The sequence below is a fragment of the Erpetoichthys calabaricus genome, chromosome 2 (genome assembly GCF_900747795.2).
Source record: "Erpetoichthys calabaricus chromosome 2, fErpCal1.3, whole genome shotgun sequence".
NCBI classification, from domain to species: Eukaryota; Metazoa; Chordata; class Cladistia; order Polypteriformes; family Polypteridae; genus Erpetoichthys; species Erpetoichthys calabaricus.
The window spans coordinates 164,307,018-164,325,747 of NC_041395.2; the positions used below are offsets into that span (position 1 = coordinate 164,307,018).

The 18,730-nt window shown below is 38.3% G+C and overlaps 1 protein-coding gene across 3 annotated transcripts in view; it reads left to right on the forward strand.

The window, feature by feature from the left end:
- The first annotated feature begins 265 nt into the window (after positions 1 to 265).
- Positions 266 to 18,730, forward strand: part of nadkb (NAD kinase b) — a 73,549-nt gene continuing 55,084 nt past the window's right edge. The window contains exon 1 of one of the 3 annotated variants that reach the window (XM_028794734.2): positions 266 to 374. The gene's annotated coding sequence lies outside the window, so the exon portion shown is untranslated. Of the gene's footprint in view, positions 375 to 800; positions 899 to 18,730 lie in introns of those variants that run through there. The other 2 variants (XM_051922892.1, XM_028794735.2) reach the window with 2 other exon arrangements.

The window sequence follows — 18,730 nt, forward strand, 5'->3', positions numbered from 1 at the left end:
TTTGCACATCGTTATTTATGCTTAAAAGACAACACAATGGACTTTGGCCTATTCTGGCGGCCTCAGAGGTAAACTCTGATCGGAGCCGATCAAAACCTGCTCGTCTCTTCTCTTCACCAGCAATCGAACTTCTTCAAACCAAAAACTTCAAGCCCGTTCCCAACTTGCGTAAAACGGCCGCCCTCAAGCACGTTTGTCTTTGTTTAGCCACGTGATTACTTCAGAACTTATCACGTGTTAAATCTTGGACCAATGAGAAATAAGATCTTATTACAGCCCACAGACGAGTCTTTCGTGGAACCAGACCTGAGCTCGGGAGCCAATAATCATTTTGAATGGAGTGAAGTAGGAGGCATCAAAGGTGATGGGGCTTTGTAAGTCGAACATACTAAATTCTCTTTATTTTCTCATAATTTGTTATAATCGTGTTGTGTATCTGCTGATTGTATTAAAGTAAACGTTCTTGTGTGGCTCATTCATAATACTGCTCATCATTAAACTACACATGCAATCAAAAGACGAAATTGCACATCCCTCAAAAGTGACAGTGTACTTGGCAGTACTAGCGTACAAGTGACACGAACGTTTAAAGTAAATTAAAATCAAGGAAGGGGTGTCTTTTTCTGGCGCTTCAAATAATTTTATCCCACGCTACAAGTCGTTTTAGCAGGCCTAATTCCAAGTCAAGCGATACACAAAGATTGTCATTTGAGTAGCCAATCACAACATTACAGCTGGTTTCCGCCTGTGCATATCGCCAATTGATTGGTTAATTTGACAATGACCTCTCTCCCTCCCCCCTCCGTTCCCAAACCGGTAGACTAGCTTTATTTGGTTCCTGTGCGGGAGGTAGAATGAGTATCTGTTCTGTTTGGACCTACTAGAATTATATTTAGAGGTATTAAATCTGATTTTGATTTTCATACATTATATTATACATACACATACAGAAAGACTTCTTAATACAGTCTGCGTGACTCTTGAACGTACGATTTTATTACTACATCTGTCTGATAGTTTGATCATCTGCAATATTGCAACCTTTTAAAAAGCACTGAAAACGTGTGCAGGAATTTATTATAATGTAAAGATCTAAAAACATTAGGTTTGTTTATTTTGTCCCTTTACGGTAGTTAAAGTTCTCATTAAATATAAAATGAGAGGAATTTGAGGAGAAGCGTTGTTTACGTATGAGAATACATGTAGGTATAGCTTCCCATCTAGACGCGTGCTTGTCTACGCTAGTCTTGGATTTATTTTATGATCGCCTTTATTAATACCTACTGGTTTAGCCTGCATATTTCTCTTTTCTGGAAGCATCCTTTTTTAATACAAGCAGTTAGGGGTTAAATGTGTGTTTTCAATTATGGTTATTGAATAGGTTGCAGCCATCATGCTACTTTGATTTCAACTTTATTAAATTTTTATTACATTTCAGAATTTTACTTAAACCGACGTTTTTCACATTACAAATACGCAAATCAGCCTAGTAAATTTTAACAGGTGTGTTAGTTGTGTTTAATATCTATCATTTTTTACCCCGATATAGTTCAACTTCGATTGACTAAAAAGGTAAATAGATACTTTATTAATCCCAAGGGGAAATTCACAAAGTGTCTAGTGTTTTAAATAAAAAGATAAACCGTATTAACAATGCAATTATTAAGGGATTTAGACTATGCAATTCACATATAATTAAAAATATTTTGTTTTCAAGATGTTAAAAAGGTTTTTGTTGCATTTAAACTATTTTTTTGTTTTGGCTTTCCAGGATTACAATTAAAATAGGTTCTGATTAGATAGAATGATTAAATTCACGTGTACCTTTGCAATTTTAACGTTTTTCTTCTTTACACCGGAATGTTGCTGACATGTCAATTTAAAATTTACATTTTATGCACATTTTTATTCAGTTTTTCAAAGTGTCTTCTAAACATTAAGAAGAGTTTCACATGGTATGTCAAAATGTGATATTTCCAGTTAACTTTGTACTCGTGTGTTATAACCCTACTACAGGCACAGGCAAAAGAGAAAAATGTCATAATTTTTTACATTGTCCCTTAATTCTATTAAAGAACAATATGCAATAGTTGTGTATTTAGAGAAATAATCCTGATGTATGCCGTACTAGCTGGGTTATATTTTGTAAGACAATGTGCCACAGTAATAGTGCTGTTGCTTAATTGGGTGTATCGGACGTAGTATATAGCTAAGTGCTTTTCTATACACAATATTTGTATTTTTTTTGTACCAATGGCTAATATTATTGGCAGGTAGTGTACTGTTAGTAGTAAAGGCTTTTGAATCAGGACTTCAGACTTTGAGGTTGTGGGTTCAAATCCTGCTACTGACACTGTGTGACCATGAGCAAGTCATTTCATCTCCCTGGAAAAACAGGAACTGGAACTCCATCTGGAAAAACAAAAGAAACATAACCAGATGTATCTCAGATGTTGTAAGTTCGCTTGGATAAAGGCATTGGTCACATATGTAAAAATATTATTAGGTCACTGGAGCTTGTGTATGGCGTGCTTACTCTTGTACATGCTATACACAATTGTTGATGAGTGAAACATTTCTGCCATAGATGTTTCTTCCTGCTTTTCCTAGTAACTTGCCTTTTGTTTATGGTCATTACAAAACAGTTTTACAGGAAAGTGTATTCTTTTAAATTTAAACAGGTAATCAGGTATGTTCCCTCTAAGCTGTGCAGGTACATGGCTGCACACCATTTTTCGGGGTAATGTGCAACACTTTTAAACTGTAGCACAGTTGTTATCACACCGCTCACTCCTCCTCTCACGCAGCAGTTTAGAAGAGCTGTGCAGCAGTTATTGGGCATTTCACCCTTTGGAAATGCACCTGCAGCTCCAGAAACTCCACAGGTTAACACACCAATCATTGTTCATGTGTTGGTGCTGTGAGGTGCTTGACACTTCACGGGATTACTTGCATGTCGTTTGTATAAACGTGCTTTGTGGTGCTCAATAATTCATGTTAGAAGGTCACTGAAGTGTAGAGGATAACCAGAATGAGAGCTGGTACACATCTAAGAGTGCTGGTAGTCAACAGCTAAAAATGGTGCTTGCTTACCTTTTGAGCTTCAAACTTTCTTTTTCCATTTCAAAATTAGATCATCTCTCTTTTTTCCTGTCTATGACACTGGCCTGACTTTAATCATCCATCCACTCACCCTTTCAGTTAGTGGTGCTATTTTCGTGGCACGTGAGTCATGTCTGCTGTGTCCTTCATTTGCCTAAAGTATGCTCACAGTACAGAACACATAAGTAAGCATAATAATATTAAATATCGACAAACACATGTCCTATAATTTACTTCTTTGTATAATATCACCAGGTTTTAATCAAATCCAAGGCATTTTTGAGATTTTGAGGTACACTAGTCTCCTGCAGGTGACATGTTCCAAAACCTGTCACAGATGCCCGAAACCATGGATAGTAGCAAACTCTAGATGTTTTATTTTGCATTTATTTACATACCAATGATAAGGTTTTAATTGATAAGTTATGCACAATAAGACTTTACCAGAAGTAAATAATAGAGACAGAGCGCCACACACTGCTGGCACGTGCTGGATTTTCGCAGTGCACTGCACACAGAATGCTGCAGTGTAGATCTTGTATCCGAAGTAGCAAAATCATTTTCTCAAAATTGTATGCAATTTGAAACTTATGAATCATTTAGTTCTGAAATTTTCCATGTAATATTTTTGGAACATAGTAAACCACGGATAACTGTAACAGTGAAAGCTAAATTTTTCTAGTCAGAGGGGGTTATCCCAAAGTTGTGATGTATCAAAAATTGCATTCTTGGTGAATACCTACTGACCTAGATGTACCATAATGCCAAATTTCAGCTTTTTAACTAAACATAAAACAGTGTTTTTTGTTGATGACTTGAGTGAGTGAATGAGTCATTCAACTTTGAGCTTTGGGGCCGTGTAACTAAAAGCTTGACCTCCCACTGTTGTTTTATTAATCCTTAGAATCATAAGCATATGATAAACATATATATGGTCTATTTTCAAAACTGTGTGTACACATATAAAGAGTACAGAGAAAATCTAACTGAAATCTGCTCATCTGTATACAACACGTTGTATTGTAGTTACTGAGCGTAACTTTGTTGAGTTAGTGAGTATGAATCTTACCTTGGACATATCTCCAAACACATTTGTTGTAGAGTAAGCCTATTATCTTTTATTTGAAAAAAATGTAACAAAACAGAACTAATATATGAATCATTTTAAATTCTTGTAGGCTATATGAAAAATAAATAATAGTTAAATGGCCCAAGGCTTCCAAATCATGTACAAAGACAGGTAGTAAATAATGTTTATTGTAGTGCATTTGTACTAAATCCAAGAATGCAGTGTTTCAGTCGTCAAAGCTAATTTTAAATGTTCATTTACAGTTTACAGATGATATGCTTGCTTTCTGCAGTTCATTATTATGGATATATATTATTATTATTACAAAGTCCACATTCTGGATATGCAGAAGGTAATTGTAACACACCTAGGATTCATCTCTGGATAGCTTCTTTGCTGACTGCCATCTTACTTTGTTAAAAGGTGTATCTTTTTGAAAATTCTGCTTCTAGTGTTTATCACTTTATATGTCTGTGGGGTTGCTTGTTTATAAGTTAATAGGAGCTGATTGCACGTTCCATTTTTTGCTTTTAAAACTTATTCCTTAATTTATTTTAAAAATCAATGATTGAAACTCATCCCAGTTCTTTTTCTGACTAAGTAATATGTATTAGGATTGGAAGGCAAGTTTTGAAAAATAATTTTTCTTTTAATGCTTATAATTTATAAAAGACCTAGCCACTTTATCTGTCAAAGCCTGGTAATTGCAAAATTAAAAAAAATTGAAATCTCTTACTTGACGTGTACAATATAAGTCAATTTATTTTTGTGTAGCCCAAAATCACACAAGGAGTGCTGCAGTGGGCTTTAACAGGCCCAGTCTTTTGATAGCACCCCAGTCTTGATTCTCTAAGAAGACAAGAAAAGAACCAAAAAAAAAAAATCGAAGAAATCTTGAGAAAGGCAATTCAGAGAAAGACTTCTTTCCAGGTAGGTTGGGCATGCAGTGGGTGTCAAAACTGGGGTAAATACAATACACATAACAGGACACAAGTAATCCTCAACCCTCCTCACTCACACACCAGCCTCAGGATGTATCTTACATCCGTTTAGCTAGCAAACGAGAGAACTACTTAACGGATTTAAATCGGGCTTTTTTCTAGAATTTGCCTGAACATTCTGGTTGATTTTGCGACTTCTCTCATCGCGCTAAGAATCATAGTTCACTTGCAGGAGTGATATATTCGTGCTAATCCGAGACAGAGGCTGCGGGCCAAGGGGAGGGTGAAGAGTGACGTCAATAGTAGGGAGCCAGGCAGGGCCCTCCTCTCTCTCCTGTTTCACTTCTATGCAGGCGGAGCCACTGGGGACAGCTAGTTAGAAATAAATGCATGAATGAATTTCTCAGTATCCTGGGGCCTCGCGTATAAAGGGTACGTACGCACAAAAATGTTGCATATGCCGCTTCCATGATTTATAAAAAATTAAACTTGGTGTAAACCCACGCACATTTTCATGCCAGGTCAATCCCTTGCATACGCAAGTTCTCTGCTCGGTTTTGCAAACTGGCTGCTCCCTGTGCCAAAGCAGTACTGCCGTTCCTATGTGGTTTCCCTTTCTTTTTTTAGCTCCACATCCCTGACGTGGCTTTATCAAATGCACTGAAATTAACCGCATATTTTTTATTAGTTTATGGCATCTGATTGTAATCAACCTGTAACTATATAATGGTGCACAGAATGGCCAAACTATTCCAAATACCATCGCTGCTTTAGCGTTGTCACTCTCAGTGCACCACTCAGAGTATTTAACCCACTGTATCTGAGTGTGGAATCACAGCTGTACAGCAGCTGATCGGATTATTGGGATACAGAATCTAGCACACGCTGCCTCAGCAATGCGCACAGTCTATTTGAACTTCTGCCGTATAGTATGTCAAACGCTTCAGAGCCTTTCCTGTAGGGACCTCGTGGTTCAGAAACCATTTCATCCCAAGAGCTCTAAACACACTCAATCAGTCCAAGTGCTCCTGGTAGAACTGTTTTTACTGATAAAGACAATCACCTGACTGTAAACTTGCATTACAGTTCTAATATTGCACAAGCGCGTATTTACATATGATGACGACAGGCTTCAAAGTCGGTATAGATTTCCAAGCGCTATCTTCTTGGAGCTCTTTATCATTTTTAAGATGAAATGCAGTAAAATATGTACATTACATTATACAGATAAATTTTTAACTCCATTTAAATAATATATATTGTCAAACATGTGAGGACACGGTGGTGCCGCGGTAGCAATGAGCTGGCACCACGTTCAGCGATTGTTCCTGCCTCGTGCTGTATGCTTGCTGGGATTTGCACGACCCTGGATGGATAGAATAATTAAACATGTACTATGAAGATATTTCAGTGTTTCATAAAAGTTTTGAAGAATCAGTGTTCTAAGCTTACAGATGACTTGACATCAATTACAGAGCTGATTGTATGTCGATTGTTTACTTCGAGAAAGAAAAGGAAGGAAGGAAATTGTGGGTTAGTACGTTTGAGAGAGACAGTACTGCTGCAATCAATTATTTCATCAAAGGTCATGCACGGAACAGCAAAAATTTTGTGGAGGCAGGAACAATCTCTGGAAAGGGCACCAGCTCGTTGCTACCACTGTGCCATTGTGTCCCCATGTTTAATACATGCTTTAATCACTATCATTATGAAAATGATATCAAGTATACATATTAATATTTAAATTGTTAAGAGAGCTGTAATATCATGAATGTAATGTATTCTGTGTCCAGTCGACAGAAGAGAAAGCCCGTTTAAGAAGAACGTAGTGATTCACACACACAGACTACATAGAAGAACACACAGAATACGAAGCATTTAACGTGATACTTTAGTTACGATGGGATTTGAGAAACTAGTAAATTAAACAAATTTAAGATGATTATTATCATGTTCTACTTTAATGACAAAATAAACTACCTGATTTAAAGTGGAAATTTGTAGATTAAAGTTGCCATTTGGACATTTTTTTCCACTGTATCCCTATTTTGTTTTTCTTTTCTCTGTAACCCAACATGCTTCCATATGACACTCAGACGGTGGGCTACGACTCGCCTTTTCATAGTGACTTTGATATCTGACCACTTATTTATTTTGGGCACTGTGCAACTTTCTAAACTTGAACTTTCGAGTTTCTCCGCCACTTTGTCACTTGATCAGCTTCCTTTTGTTGTTTATATCACTGCTTAAATCAACAAATAGTAAGTTTTTCTTTGTCTCTACTTGGTATTTGCTGAAATTCTTCTTTTTCCCCTGTGCTTTTGCCATTGTCTTTTCACAGAACACAAAACATATGGGGCTATTTATATTGATGTGCATATTCAAAGAGGTGTAATTCTGGGAGCAGTCGGGTGGGGCGGCAGGCAGGTGCACAAGTGCTACTTTTCACGCTAACTGGGATTTATGGAGTGGAAGAACGTGGAAGTTGGTGTACGCTCAGATTTATGCATCTGGATATTTTTGTGTGTACGCACTTTTCTGCTTTTGACCATACATGTTTTAGTGTGAATTCCACACACGGCATTATGCATGAGGCCCCTGGATATTTAGAAAATGTCTTAATTTCCCAACATTTTTAAGATGGAAGTTGGAGAACTTAATAATGTCTGCTTTAAATGACATGCTAGAGTTAACGATAACACCTAGAATCCAGGCTGATTCAGTAAACCTAATGGTGATTTCAACTGAGTTAAATGATGACAAAATATAGTTGCGATCAACAATCATCTGTTTTATCTGTGTTTTTAAAGACAAGTAGTTCTCATACATCCACTTGTTTAATTCACTAACACATCTAACCGTGGGAACTTCATTTGGTCTAAAAGAAAGGTATAACTGGATGTCATCTGCGTACGAGTCAAAAATTAACTTTGTTTTCTAATGATAGCTCCCAGTGGAAGCATATAAATGGAAAACAGTTAAGGTCCCAGTGTTGAGCCTTGCAGGACACAGTATTCCATCATTATACACAGAAGTGAGATACAATCAGTGAATCGATTTGATAAATACGAACTAAACCAGGCAAGGACATTGCTTTTGAGTACAATGTCATTTTCCTGCCTGTGTAATAAAATAAAAGGTTAATGGTGCCAAATGCCGCACTTAAGTCTAACAACATAATTACAGTGGATTTTCCTTCATCAGGGGATATCAGAATGTCATTTACAAATAAATTGTGATGTGTAAGCTGTGATTGAAGCTAAATGGTGATTACTTTTTCAAGTATTTTAGAGAGGGAGGGTAAATTTGGTATGGGTCTCTAATTATAAAGTATATGTGGGTCTGGTTTTTTTTTTTTTTTTTTAAGTAATGGTTTGACTGACACTTTTAGTGCATCAGGTACTGTGCCATGCAATAATAAAGTACTGATAATGCTAAGAATATGTGCTGCAAGAACATCCAATGTGCATTTTTTTGTTGACGCTGGATCCAGGAAACAAGTAGTGTGTTTCACTTTAGAAGTTAAAGTTAAGACTTCCTGCTCTGTTTAAAAATTAGGATTAACAGGATTAAAATTTCTGAAGTGTTGAATGCAAGGTGTGACAGGGTTTGCCAAGCTAGCATGAGGTTTACACTGTAATGCTGAGATCTGGGATTTTTTGTTTTTAATTTTCTCATTAGAAAAGTTCATAAAGTCTGAACTGTTGGTATGTCTGTTGGTATTTTGCACTGTAGATCTGAATTCCCACTAATTCTATTAGCCACTGTTCTAAACAGTACACAAGGATTATTATTATTTTTTTCTATTGTTTAGAATAGTAGTCTGAAGTACTTTGAGTAGTGTTTTGTGTGGTATATCTTTGAATGGGAAAACTGCTTTGGTGTACAGTAATTTAACCGACACTGTTCAGCATAACAGTTCATCTCAACAACAATTAATTTGATTATGCTATAATCAAGAAATAACTAAGTAAGTAAATGGATCTTGGCTGTCAATGTTCAATTTTATCCCTGGCTGCCCCACAAAATCAAAACGAGGTGATGCTGGTTTATTTGAAACAGGGTCAACAGAAACCTTAACGTGAGTGTCCTTTTCAGATTCATAAGAATCACTTTCGATTTCACTGTCCGTTTCAATTTCACTAATGAAGATGGATTCACATCTTCATCACTGCTCATATCACTTTCAGGGCTGCTGAAAAACGTTTCTTATGAGACGCCATTATAAGGCTAGAAGAAGATGCATTTATATCGTTGCCCTGGTGCCTATACAGTTTACCAGAGTAATGTTTTTTTTTTTTTCTTCTTAAGCCTTGTTTAGATACATTACAGGGAAAAAAATAAACAATATGACAGTTTATAAAATGATTTTGTTTTGAAGCCATATGTATTATAGATACATATTTTATTAAAGCATGTATTTTAAGGAAATTTTATTTATTTTAGTATTTTTATGGTCACTGAACAATAAGCCTACAGAATTTCATTTAAAAATAAACCGTTAACACCTGTGGTCTATTGTTTAATCATAAAAATACCTAAAGTAACACTTTACTATAGAACATAATGCTTTTGTGTGTCTGGTTATGCAGGAACTTAGTGTAAAACGTTTTTAAAAGGGATAAACAGAAAAAAATCGGAATCAGACGATCAAGTAACATGAAATTGGTGATTGGTATTGGCCTTAAAAAAATCTGATCAAAGGATCCCTAGTTTAAGCAAAAACTTTAACCAAAGTGCAACAGAAGTGTAGTAGGTTTTTTTGTTTTGTTTACCCCTTTAAAAAAATACCAATATGCCAATAAAATTAATAAAGCCTCTGTTGAAGCAGGGGTGAACAATTATGACAATTTACAAAAACTGTCTTTGATATTATAAGTACAATTATTAATTTTAATAAACAGTATAATGAAATATGCATATTGTCTTTTTCAACTGCACATACTATACAGTAATCCCTCACTTATCGCGGGAGATAGGGTCCAAGGCCGACCGCGATAACTGAATTTCCGCGAAGTAGGGACACTATATTTATTTAATTATTTAACGTGTATTTGGACGTTTTTAAACCCTCCCTGTATTGTTTACAACCCACCGTTTACTCTATTAAAAACAGGGACAACTGCTAAGCAATATGAAATCCGTAGATAAGTTTACACTTACTGTATAGCGAAGTACACGTAGCAGCTTGTAGGCGGTCATGATGTCATCGACCTTGTTGCAAAGATTCCTAAAGCAGATTCCATCCAGACTACTGCCTTATCACGTCCACTTGCAACTCGTTTTGCACCCTGGTTAAAGGACACTGCGGCTGTAGATCTTATATGCTTTTCCTCCTTTTTAAATAAAAAGAATCGATGTCCTGCAGCGGTGTAGCTGTTCCCTTCCTTCAACATATCCAAAACTTTTACCTTTTCTGCAATCATTTGTATCTTCTGTTGGTGCTTGGACACGGCCCCTGAAGCATTAGCACGTTAATGATGAATGAGTGAGGTGAGACTTCCTGGTTAATGCAACACTCCGTCGCTGAGCCAATCAGCAGCACACAGGAACTTAACTGTGTGCTCTGATTGGGTAGCTTCTCAGCCATCCGCCAATAACATCTCTTGTATGAAATCAACTGGGCAAACCAACTGAGGAAGCAAGTAAAAAGACCCATTGTCCGCAGAAACCCGCGAAGCAGCGAAAAATCCGCGTTATGTATTTAGATATGCTTACATATAAAATCCGCGAAGTCGTGAATCCGCGAAGTAGCGAGGGATTACTGTATTGGGTTTACACACAGTACAGTAGAGCCACCATTGTCCAGGGAACTATGCACAAAATTGTTTATATGAAATCATTAAATGCTGGATTAGTTGAAAAATTAAAAAAGAAACATTATTAAATAGTACATTTTTATCTTTTAAAGTAAAGAATACAGCAGACTAACCTCCTTGGCATTAATCCCCCCCGAGTGACTCGGGCTTGGAATTCTTGGGGATATCTGTATTGTTTGCCTGAAGAGCACATTGGGAACAGTATTCTGATGCCATCTAGTGGATAGAATAGCATCATGCTGCAAAAAAAATGAAAATTTCTATGCCTATTACCATTCTATGGTAACTCATCAATATTCATGAGTGAGGTAAAGCTTACAAATAAAAAACACAATGATGTGTAAATGGAAAAAATGTAAAGCCAGTTTTAGAATAAACTGAACCAATAGTTGAAGCCAGTGATAGTGATGACAGTGTGAATTGGCCATCTGATATAGACACGGATAGTGAAACTGATGCATTCTGTATTGTAAGATCAAACCACCATGTGAATTTCGTCATATGAAACTTCAGCATGGTAACTAAGTAAAATGATTACAGTCAAGTGGAAAGGCAAGAAAGATGTCAGCCTCCTAAGTACTGTTCACAGTAAAACAACTTTCAAAGTTCAGGTCATGAGAAATGTAGGCTACCACAGCACAAGGCTTCTGGACTTCCACAATAACACAATGGGCATGTCCATCATGCTGACAAAGCACTGTCATTCTAGACTCTCACATACAGACAACAGATAAAATAATAGAAATAATAGAAAATTGCTCAAAGAAACACATTTATATTGTCTCAATTACTTTATCAGGCTGTGTGTTGATTATTGTTTCAAAAAAAATACCACATGAAGGATGTGTACTAAAGTTGCATCAGCACGGCAGTGGACACTAGACGAGCCTTTCCTACTGTATTTTATGCTGACATTTTGGTATTTAAGTGTTTGTTGCACATAACATTTTTTTTTTTCTTACTGAAAAATATTCTGTGTTTTTTCTTGTTTTTTCAGGGGTAAACAACACTTAAGGAAGTTAATTTAATTTGTGTCACTGTTTTTTTTAATAGAGTAAATTTCTCCTATGCAAATGGTTTATTAAATAAAATTTATGGTGGTTTAACAGTTGACATAGTACACTTTTAAAAACAATATACACTGCTCAGAAAAATTAAGAGAACATTTAAATCACACATTGGATCTTGATAAGTGGTGGAAAATCTTTACTGACTTCTGACAACATCTGGGCATGTACCTGATGAGACCTCAGATGGTGTCCTGGGGGATCTCCTCCCAGACCTGGATCAGGGCATCAGTGAGCTCCTGGACAGTGCGTGGCGCTACTTTGTGGCATCAGATGCACCGATACCTAATGTCCCAGAGGTTCTTAATTGGATTCAGGTCTGGGGAATGTGTGGGACAGTCGGTGGCATCAATGTCTTTGTCATCCAGGAACTGCCTATACACTGTGGACACATGAGGCATTGTCCTGCTCCAAAAGCAACCCAGGGCCCATTGCACCAGTGTAAGGTCTGACAGTCACTCTGAGGATTTCATCTGAATACATAACAGCAGTTAGGGTATTGTTGCCTAACACATGGAGTTCTGTGTGACCCTCCAAGGATAAGCCTCCCCAGAACATCACTGACCCACCACCAAATTGGTCATGCTTGATGTTGTTTCAGGCTACATATTCCACAATTGGTATATCGAGGCAGGCGTAATTATAATTGTGATTAGTATATGATTATTTGTGCAACCCTGGATTTTAATCATATTCTGTATTCTAATCGTCTCCCCCTTTTTTGTTTTTTTTTAATCTACTTTTAAAGTCTATAGATTTTGTCAGACATTCCGGATTTTATATTGTGTAAGTAGACAGATCTTTATTTGTTCACGGAAGGAAATCTGGCTTTTTACAGAAGCTCCTTAAATTATGACTGCATGTAGCCTTCAGGACAAAAAAAACAACCTGAAGACTTCCCAGCAGTTTTATTATATCGGTGAACTTGCTGAGGTGTCCGCTAAGCGTGCGGGGACAGGTCGCTGTCAAGCATATCTGTGGCACAAATTGAGTGGGATAGGCTGGAATCTGTCTCAGCCAAACATAAGGTAGCTTGTTGTGCGAATGTACAACGTACACGTACCATGAAGCTGAGTTTGTCTGCTTGGTTTGAATGAGAAGTGAGGTGCATGCAAGCACCGAAAAAATGTAAACAGTGTACATATGTCTAATACATACTTTGGTCTGAACACACTGGAAAGAAAGAAAATTCAAAAGAAAGAAAAGTTCCCACTTGGCTATTTCTTGACATAATTCTGTTGAATAATTACTTGGCTAAAAGTACTCTTTGTTAGTGTGTCAGAGAGAGTGTGCCATTACATATGGCATCTTTTTGTTTTTCAGGATCTTAATTATCTTTTTCATTTTGCTGCTCTTCCTGAGATTACAAAACAGCAAGAATATGCTAAAATATGGCTGCAAACATTTTCTCGAATCGTCAGTAAAATTTGCCTTTCTTGCCGTGGGTATAATAATTATGAAAACTATTTGAAGAATGAAATGCTTCAGAGCTGCATTCTGCACTAATTGCAATCAAATTGTTTGCAAGTTTGATAGATACTTTATTTCAGTCAGCAATTTCTTTAACTTCAGCATTTGCCTGCTGTACCTCAGTGTGTGCCAAAAGCAGACTGAGTTGGGGGAGGGTGGCCCCACTAGGTGGTGCAGACATTCTTGATTGTTTTTGCTGACACCCTCATTCCAAATAGGCAAGAAAGAAATGCATACATCAATCAAGCTGTTTTAATGCTTTCTATTCACTCTTGTATGCTTCTGACAGGTAGGGAATGCAGTACATAGATTTGTTTTGTTTTGTTTTTTTAAAAACCTTTTTCATTTTTTAGGACAACTTTTAGTTATCAGAGAATAAAAGCAATGATGATCATAAACTTAGAAAGGATAACAAACAATCCTGAGGACACTTGGCTTCTTTACTTCTGTGAAATATAGTACATATTACACTCATGGAGAAAATGCAGTACTACTGCTGTATTCCTACTGAATTGGTTTCTTGCAAAGATCACTGCAACAACACACTGTTTAATACTCAGGAGAGTAAGATTGATGGATAAGGAACTGCAGGCATCTCCTGCACTTTCTGTTTCAACCTATGAGTTTGCAATAAATAAAAAGGTAAACGGGAATGGAGTTTAACAAAAATTTACCATGTAGGAAGTTGCTGCTTCTCAAACATTTATTTTCAGTGAAGATAAAACTATGTTCTATTTAATGGATGATGTATATATTTTTATTTACATAGAATGCCTTTATCTATTATTAGTTATTATTGTTGCTTTGCCAAAGCAGTTTTCGTAGCGAATATGCTGTGTTTGTTGGAAACCTTGTTTGTTGTGAATTTCCAGGAAAATATACTGTGCGGCTATCTCAGGTCATCATTTTTTTTTTCCCAAGCACCCTATGATGCTTTGCTAGGTCAGTGTGACATCACAGAACTGTAGCAGCCATGTACAAAACTTTCACACATGCCTACTGTAATGCTGTATCCGAATAAATCTCTCAACCTATAATTTCTGACTCAGAAAACAGAAAACTTGTCTCAAACTCTGACTTCCTACTCACAAACTCAGGCCAAGTTCATCCAACTTCAGATTATGACATCTATCCAAAATGGCGACATACAGTGCGATCAGGAAATAGAGTAACACCTTATAGGTTTAATTTAATTATTAGATTTTTCTTTACATGAATCACCTCAATCCATAATACTAAATATTGAGAACTAGCCAACCCGTGGCGTAGCATACGCCACATAATCACACCACTTTTTTAATGATTTTTAAGCACAGTGAAAAAAATGAACATTTGAAAAATCCGTAATTTAATAAACCACCAAGAAAAGTAACATTGCAACAGTGCATGCTACGAACCAACATACAATCATCGTTCAGTACGTACTGCCTGCTCATGTGCCCGTCCCCAACGTTTTTGTCTCTGCTACAGTCCACATGCACCTCTCAGCCACGTTGTCTTTTAATTGTTCTTTGCGGTTCCAGCTGCTTTTCTATATATAATCCACCAAGTCACCCGACCTATTTTGGGGGGGTTGTAGAAAGGGCAGGGACGTAATCAGTGCGAGAGTATAACCACGGAATACTGGGAATTCCTCGTTCGTGGGGAACAATTGCAAGCACCGGTCTCCATCACGAATGGGGTTCAATGGCTTACTCACGCCTGTCGGCGCCGGGTAGACACACGTTGATCCATTGAGTGTAGCGCGCATGCAGTACCGAACATCCAAGGGCATCACAGACCTGTTAATGCTCAATCTCGCATGGCTGAAAGTCACTTGTCCCACTAAGAAGTTGGATGACGACCGGTAGGCGATCGAGTAACTATTTAGCAGCAGGGAGTCTCATTCGTTTTCGGAATTAACCAGACAAATCGCTCCACCAACTAAGAACGGCCATGCACCACCACCCAGAGAATCGAGAAAGAGCTATCAATCCTCTCCGTGTCCGGGCCGGGTGAGGTTTCCCGTGTTGAGTCAAATTAAGCAAAATTTGTGTGTGGTGAGTTGTTGCGTCCGGGCACGTGAGCAGGCACTGTGAATGCCTTGAGAGCGTGGGTGGACGCGTGCCGGGGAATAATGAGTATCTATATATCTTCTTAGATATAGAAAGCGTCTGATGTGGTGTTTGGTGAATTGTTGCAGTTTGTGAGTTAGCAGTTGTGATGGTTTTACACTCCAGTACATTGCGGTGAACGCTGGTAACAATCAATCAATCGGGCGGGCGTGCATCCAGGCATTCTCTTCCCATGCTCTTAGAGTTGGTGGGCGTGTCTCTGTATCGGTTTGAGTTGTTGGGTGGTGCTCTGTCGTTTGTATCCCATGGTCAGACGACTTCGTGGATTATATATAGAAATGCAGCCGAAACCGAAAAGAATAATGAAAAGTCAACGTGGCTCAGTTGTGCATGTGTACTATAGCAGAGACGAAAGCGAGTTGGTGAGTTGTTGTGTCCAGGCACATGAGCAGGCACTGTGAATGCCTTGAGAGCGTGGGTGGATGCATGCTCGAGTTGGTGGGCGTGAGTTGGTGGGCTGGGCTTTGTGAGTTGACTGACATGGCTATTTTTTGCATATCCCATGGTTGTCTTCTGGCAGTGTGAATGCCTCGAGAGACAGGGTGTCCTTGTTTGGTGAGTTGTTGCAGTTTGTGAGTTAAAAGCTGCAATGGTTTTACATGCTGGTAACAGTCAGGCGGGCGGGCAGGCGTTCTCGTCCTATGGACTTAGAGTTGGTGGGTGTGGCTCTGTGTTGTCAGCGGGCATGGCTCTGAGTTGTCGGCGTATCCCATCGTCTTAGCGATGGTGGACGGGTCTCTGTGAGTTGGCGGGCGTGGCTATATCATGCGTATCCCATGGTTGTCTTGCCTGTTCTGTCGGCTTAGTGAATTATATATATATATATCTATATATATATATATATATATATAGATATATATATATAGATTTTGTAGACAAACGTTTTCCGTGTTCCTGCAGGACCATTTAAGAAGAAGCATGTTTGTCTCGGAATCGAATCGCTGTATGTAGAGCGTAAAACAGTTTGCGATGGAGGACGCGGTCGTGTGTCGTACCCGAAAGGAATAATGAAAAGTCAATGTGGCTGTGAGGTGCATATGGACCGTAGCAGAGACGAACCCGACTGATGTGGTGATTGGTGAGTTGTTGCGTCCGAGTACAACACTTCCTGAAAGACACAGTTGTCCAAATGGGATGGGTTTGAGGATGCTACTGTAGGTGAATGAAAAGATGGAACTCTGGAGAGGGCAACATACTACAATTGCCCATGACTGACAATTGGTGGACCGCCGTTGCACGCTCATTCAGCGATTCACATCCGCGACAAGCATGATTTTTCTTAGATGGTCCTGTCGCGTCCACCCTCGCACTCGAAGCATACACACTGCCTGGTCATGTGCCCACTCGCAAGAGCAACTGACAGAGACCCGCCCTCCAACTCTAAGACCATGGGATACCCCTCGCAAACTGTTTTACACGCTGCATACAGCGATTCACATCCGCAACAAACATGCCTCTTCTTAGATGGTCCTGCCGCATTCACCCTCGTTCTCAAAGCATACACACCGCCTGGTTATGTGCCCGCTCGCAAGAGCAACTGACAGAGACCCGCCCACCAACTCTTAAGACCATGGCGTGTAAAACAGCTCGTGATGGTGGACGCGGTCGTGCGTCATAACCGAAAAGAATAATGAAAAGTCAACGTGGCTCAGAGGTGCATGTGGAGTGTAGCAGAGACGAACGTGAATGACGTCCTGTGTTGTGAGTTGCTGCGTCCGAGTTGGTGGGCGTGGCTCGTCGAGTTGTCGTCGTATCCAATGACGCCGTGTTTTGTGAGTTGCTGCGTCCGAGTTGGTGGGCGTGGCTCTGCGAGTTGTCGTCGTATCCAATGGTCTTAGAGTTGGTGGCCGTGGCTCTGTCCTGCGTGCTTCCATGGGTGTCTTGCTTGCGCTGGCGGCGGCTTAGTGAATTATATATATAGATATTGCAGAAAAACCAATGTTAGCTTGATATGTACTACTGTTAATACACTTTGCTCAGTAGTTGCATTGCGCAGTTTTTCTAAATGTGGCTTCCAAGAATAGTATCCTGGGCAAGAGCATAAAAAATGCAAATTAGTCATGTACCCAGAAACAACAATTTAAAACCAGCCTTAAAGGAGCCTAACCCCATCCATCGGGAAACACTGTGAAATAATAAAATAAAAGATGTTTTACTACTTACAAGGGGTGTTTTCATCTTAATGAAATGAGAAAGTGAAAGCATCTGCACAGATACATTGAAAACAAAAAATACATTCCTGCTGTGCCCGGAGATGCAACTTCAAACGATAGAACTAGCCAGTTCTGTGCCTCTGGTTTATTTTATGGCATGCCAATGTGTGCCCCAAGATTGTAACTATGTGAGAACACTGATCTATATTGTATTTTTTTTGCTATATGTTGCAATTTGTTTGTGGTATTTGTTCTGTCTGCGTCTATTGATGTTTGAGGCACTGTGTTAATTGAGATCACATATTTGGGCATAATAAGCAGTTTTATATAACAGTTAAACTTTTAAGTGTCCATGAGGGCTAGGAAAAAGACTATTGCACATATATAATCTTTTCAAAACTAGTGCATTTCCTCCTTCCCAATTGACTTCAGTGCAGTTTGCAGAGTTTTGCAAAGTTTGCGAACATTTCCATATTTTCCCTAAACTTAAGGCAAAGTGAATTCAACAGAGTTCACTCATCACTATTAGTGATGCAACAAAATGGAAGTTTTTTTTCCAAAGCTGTAGTTCAGTAAACACCTGGATCAAATGCTGAATATAAGGCCTGAAATAAATTCATTTCACTTTTGATTTGAATTGCAGAACACTGAAGGTTGATCATTTTGTTATTGAAGTCAGTCTTTTCAAAGAGGACATATTTAAAAAATAGAACCAAGAATACATAAATATCAAAACAATAACAAAATATAGTTTTGTAAGTAATAAATTATGACTTTTTTTGTTTGCTGCAAACTTCCTGTAAACAGAGTTGAGCAAGGCAGACTTTGCCAGAGAGAATGTAGACCAATATATTAGCCTTTACATAAAATAAAGTGGAGTAATAACCTGACAAAAAAGAATCAAAGGAGTCGTCCTGTGCGGTTAGTCAAACAGCAAAGAAACTACTTTAATTAATTCAGACTTTTAATTTGTTCTTTAATTAAAATGGACACTG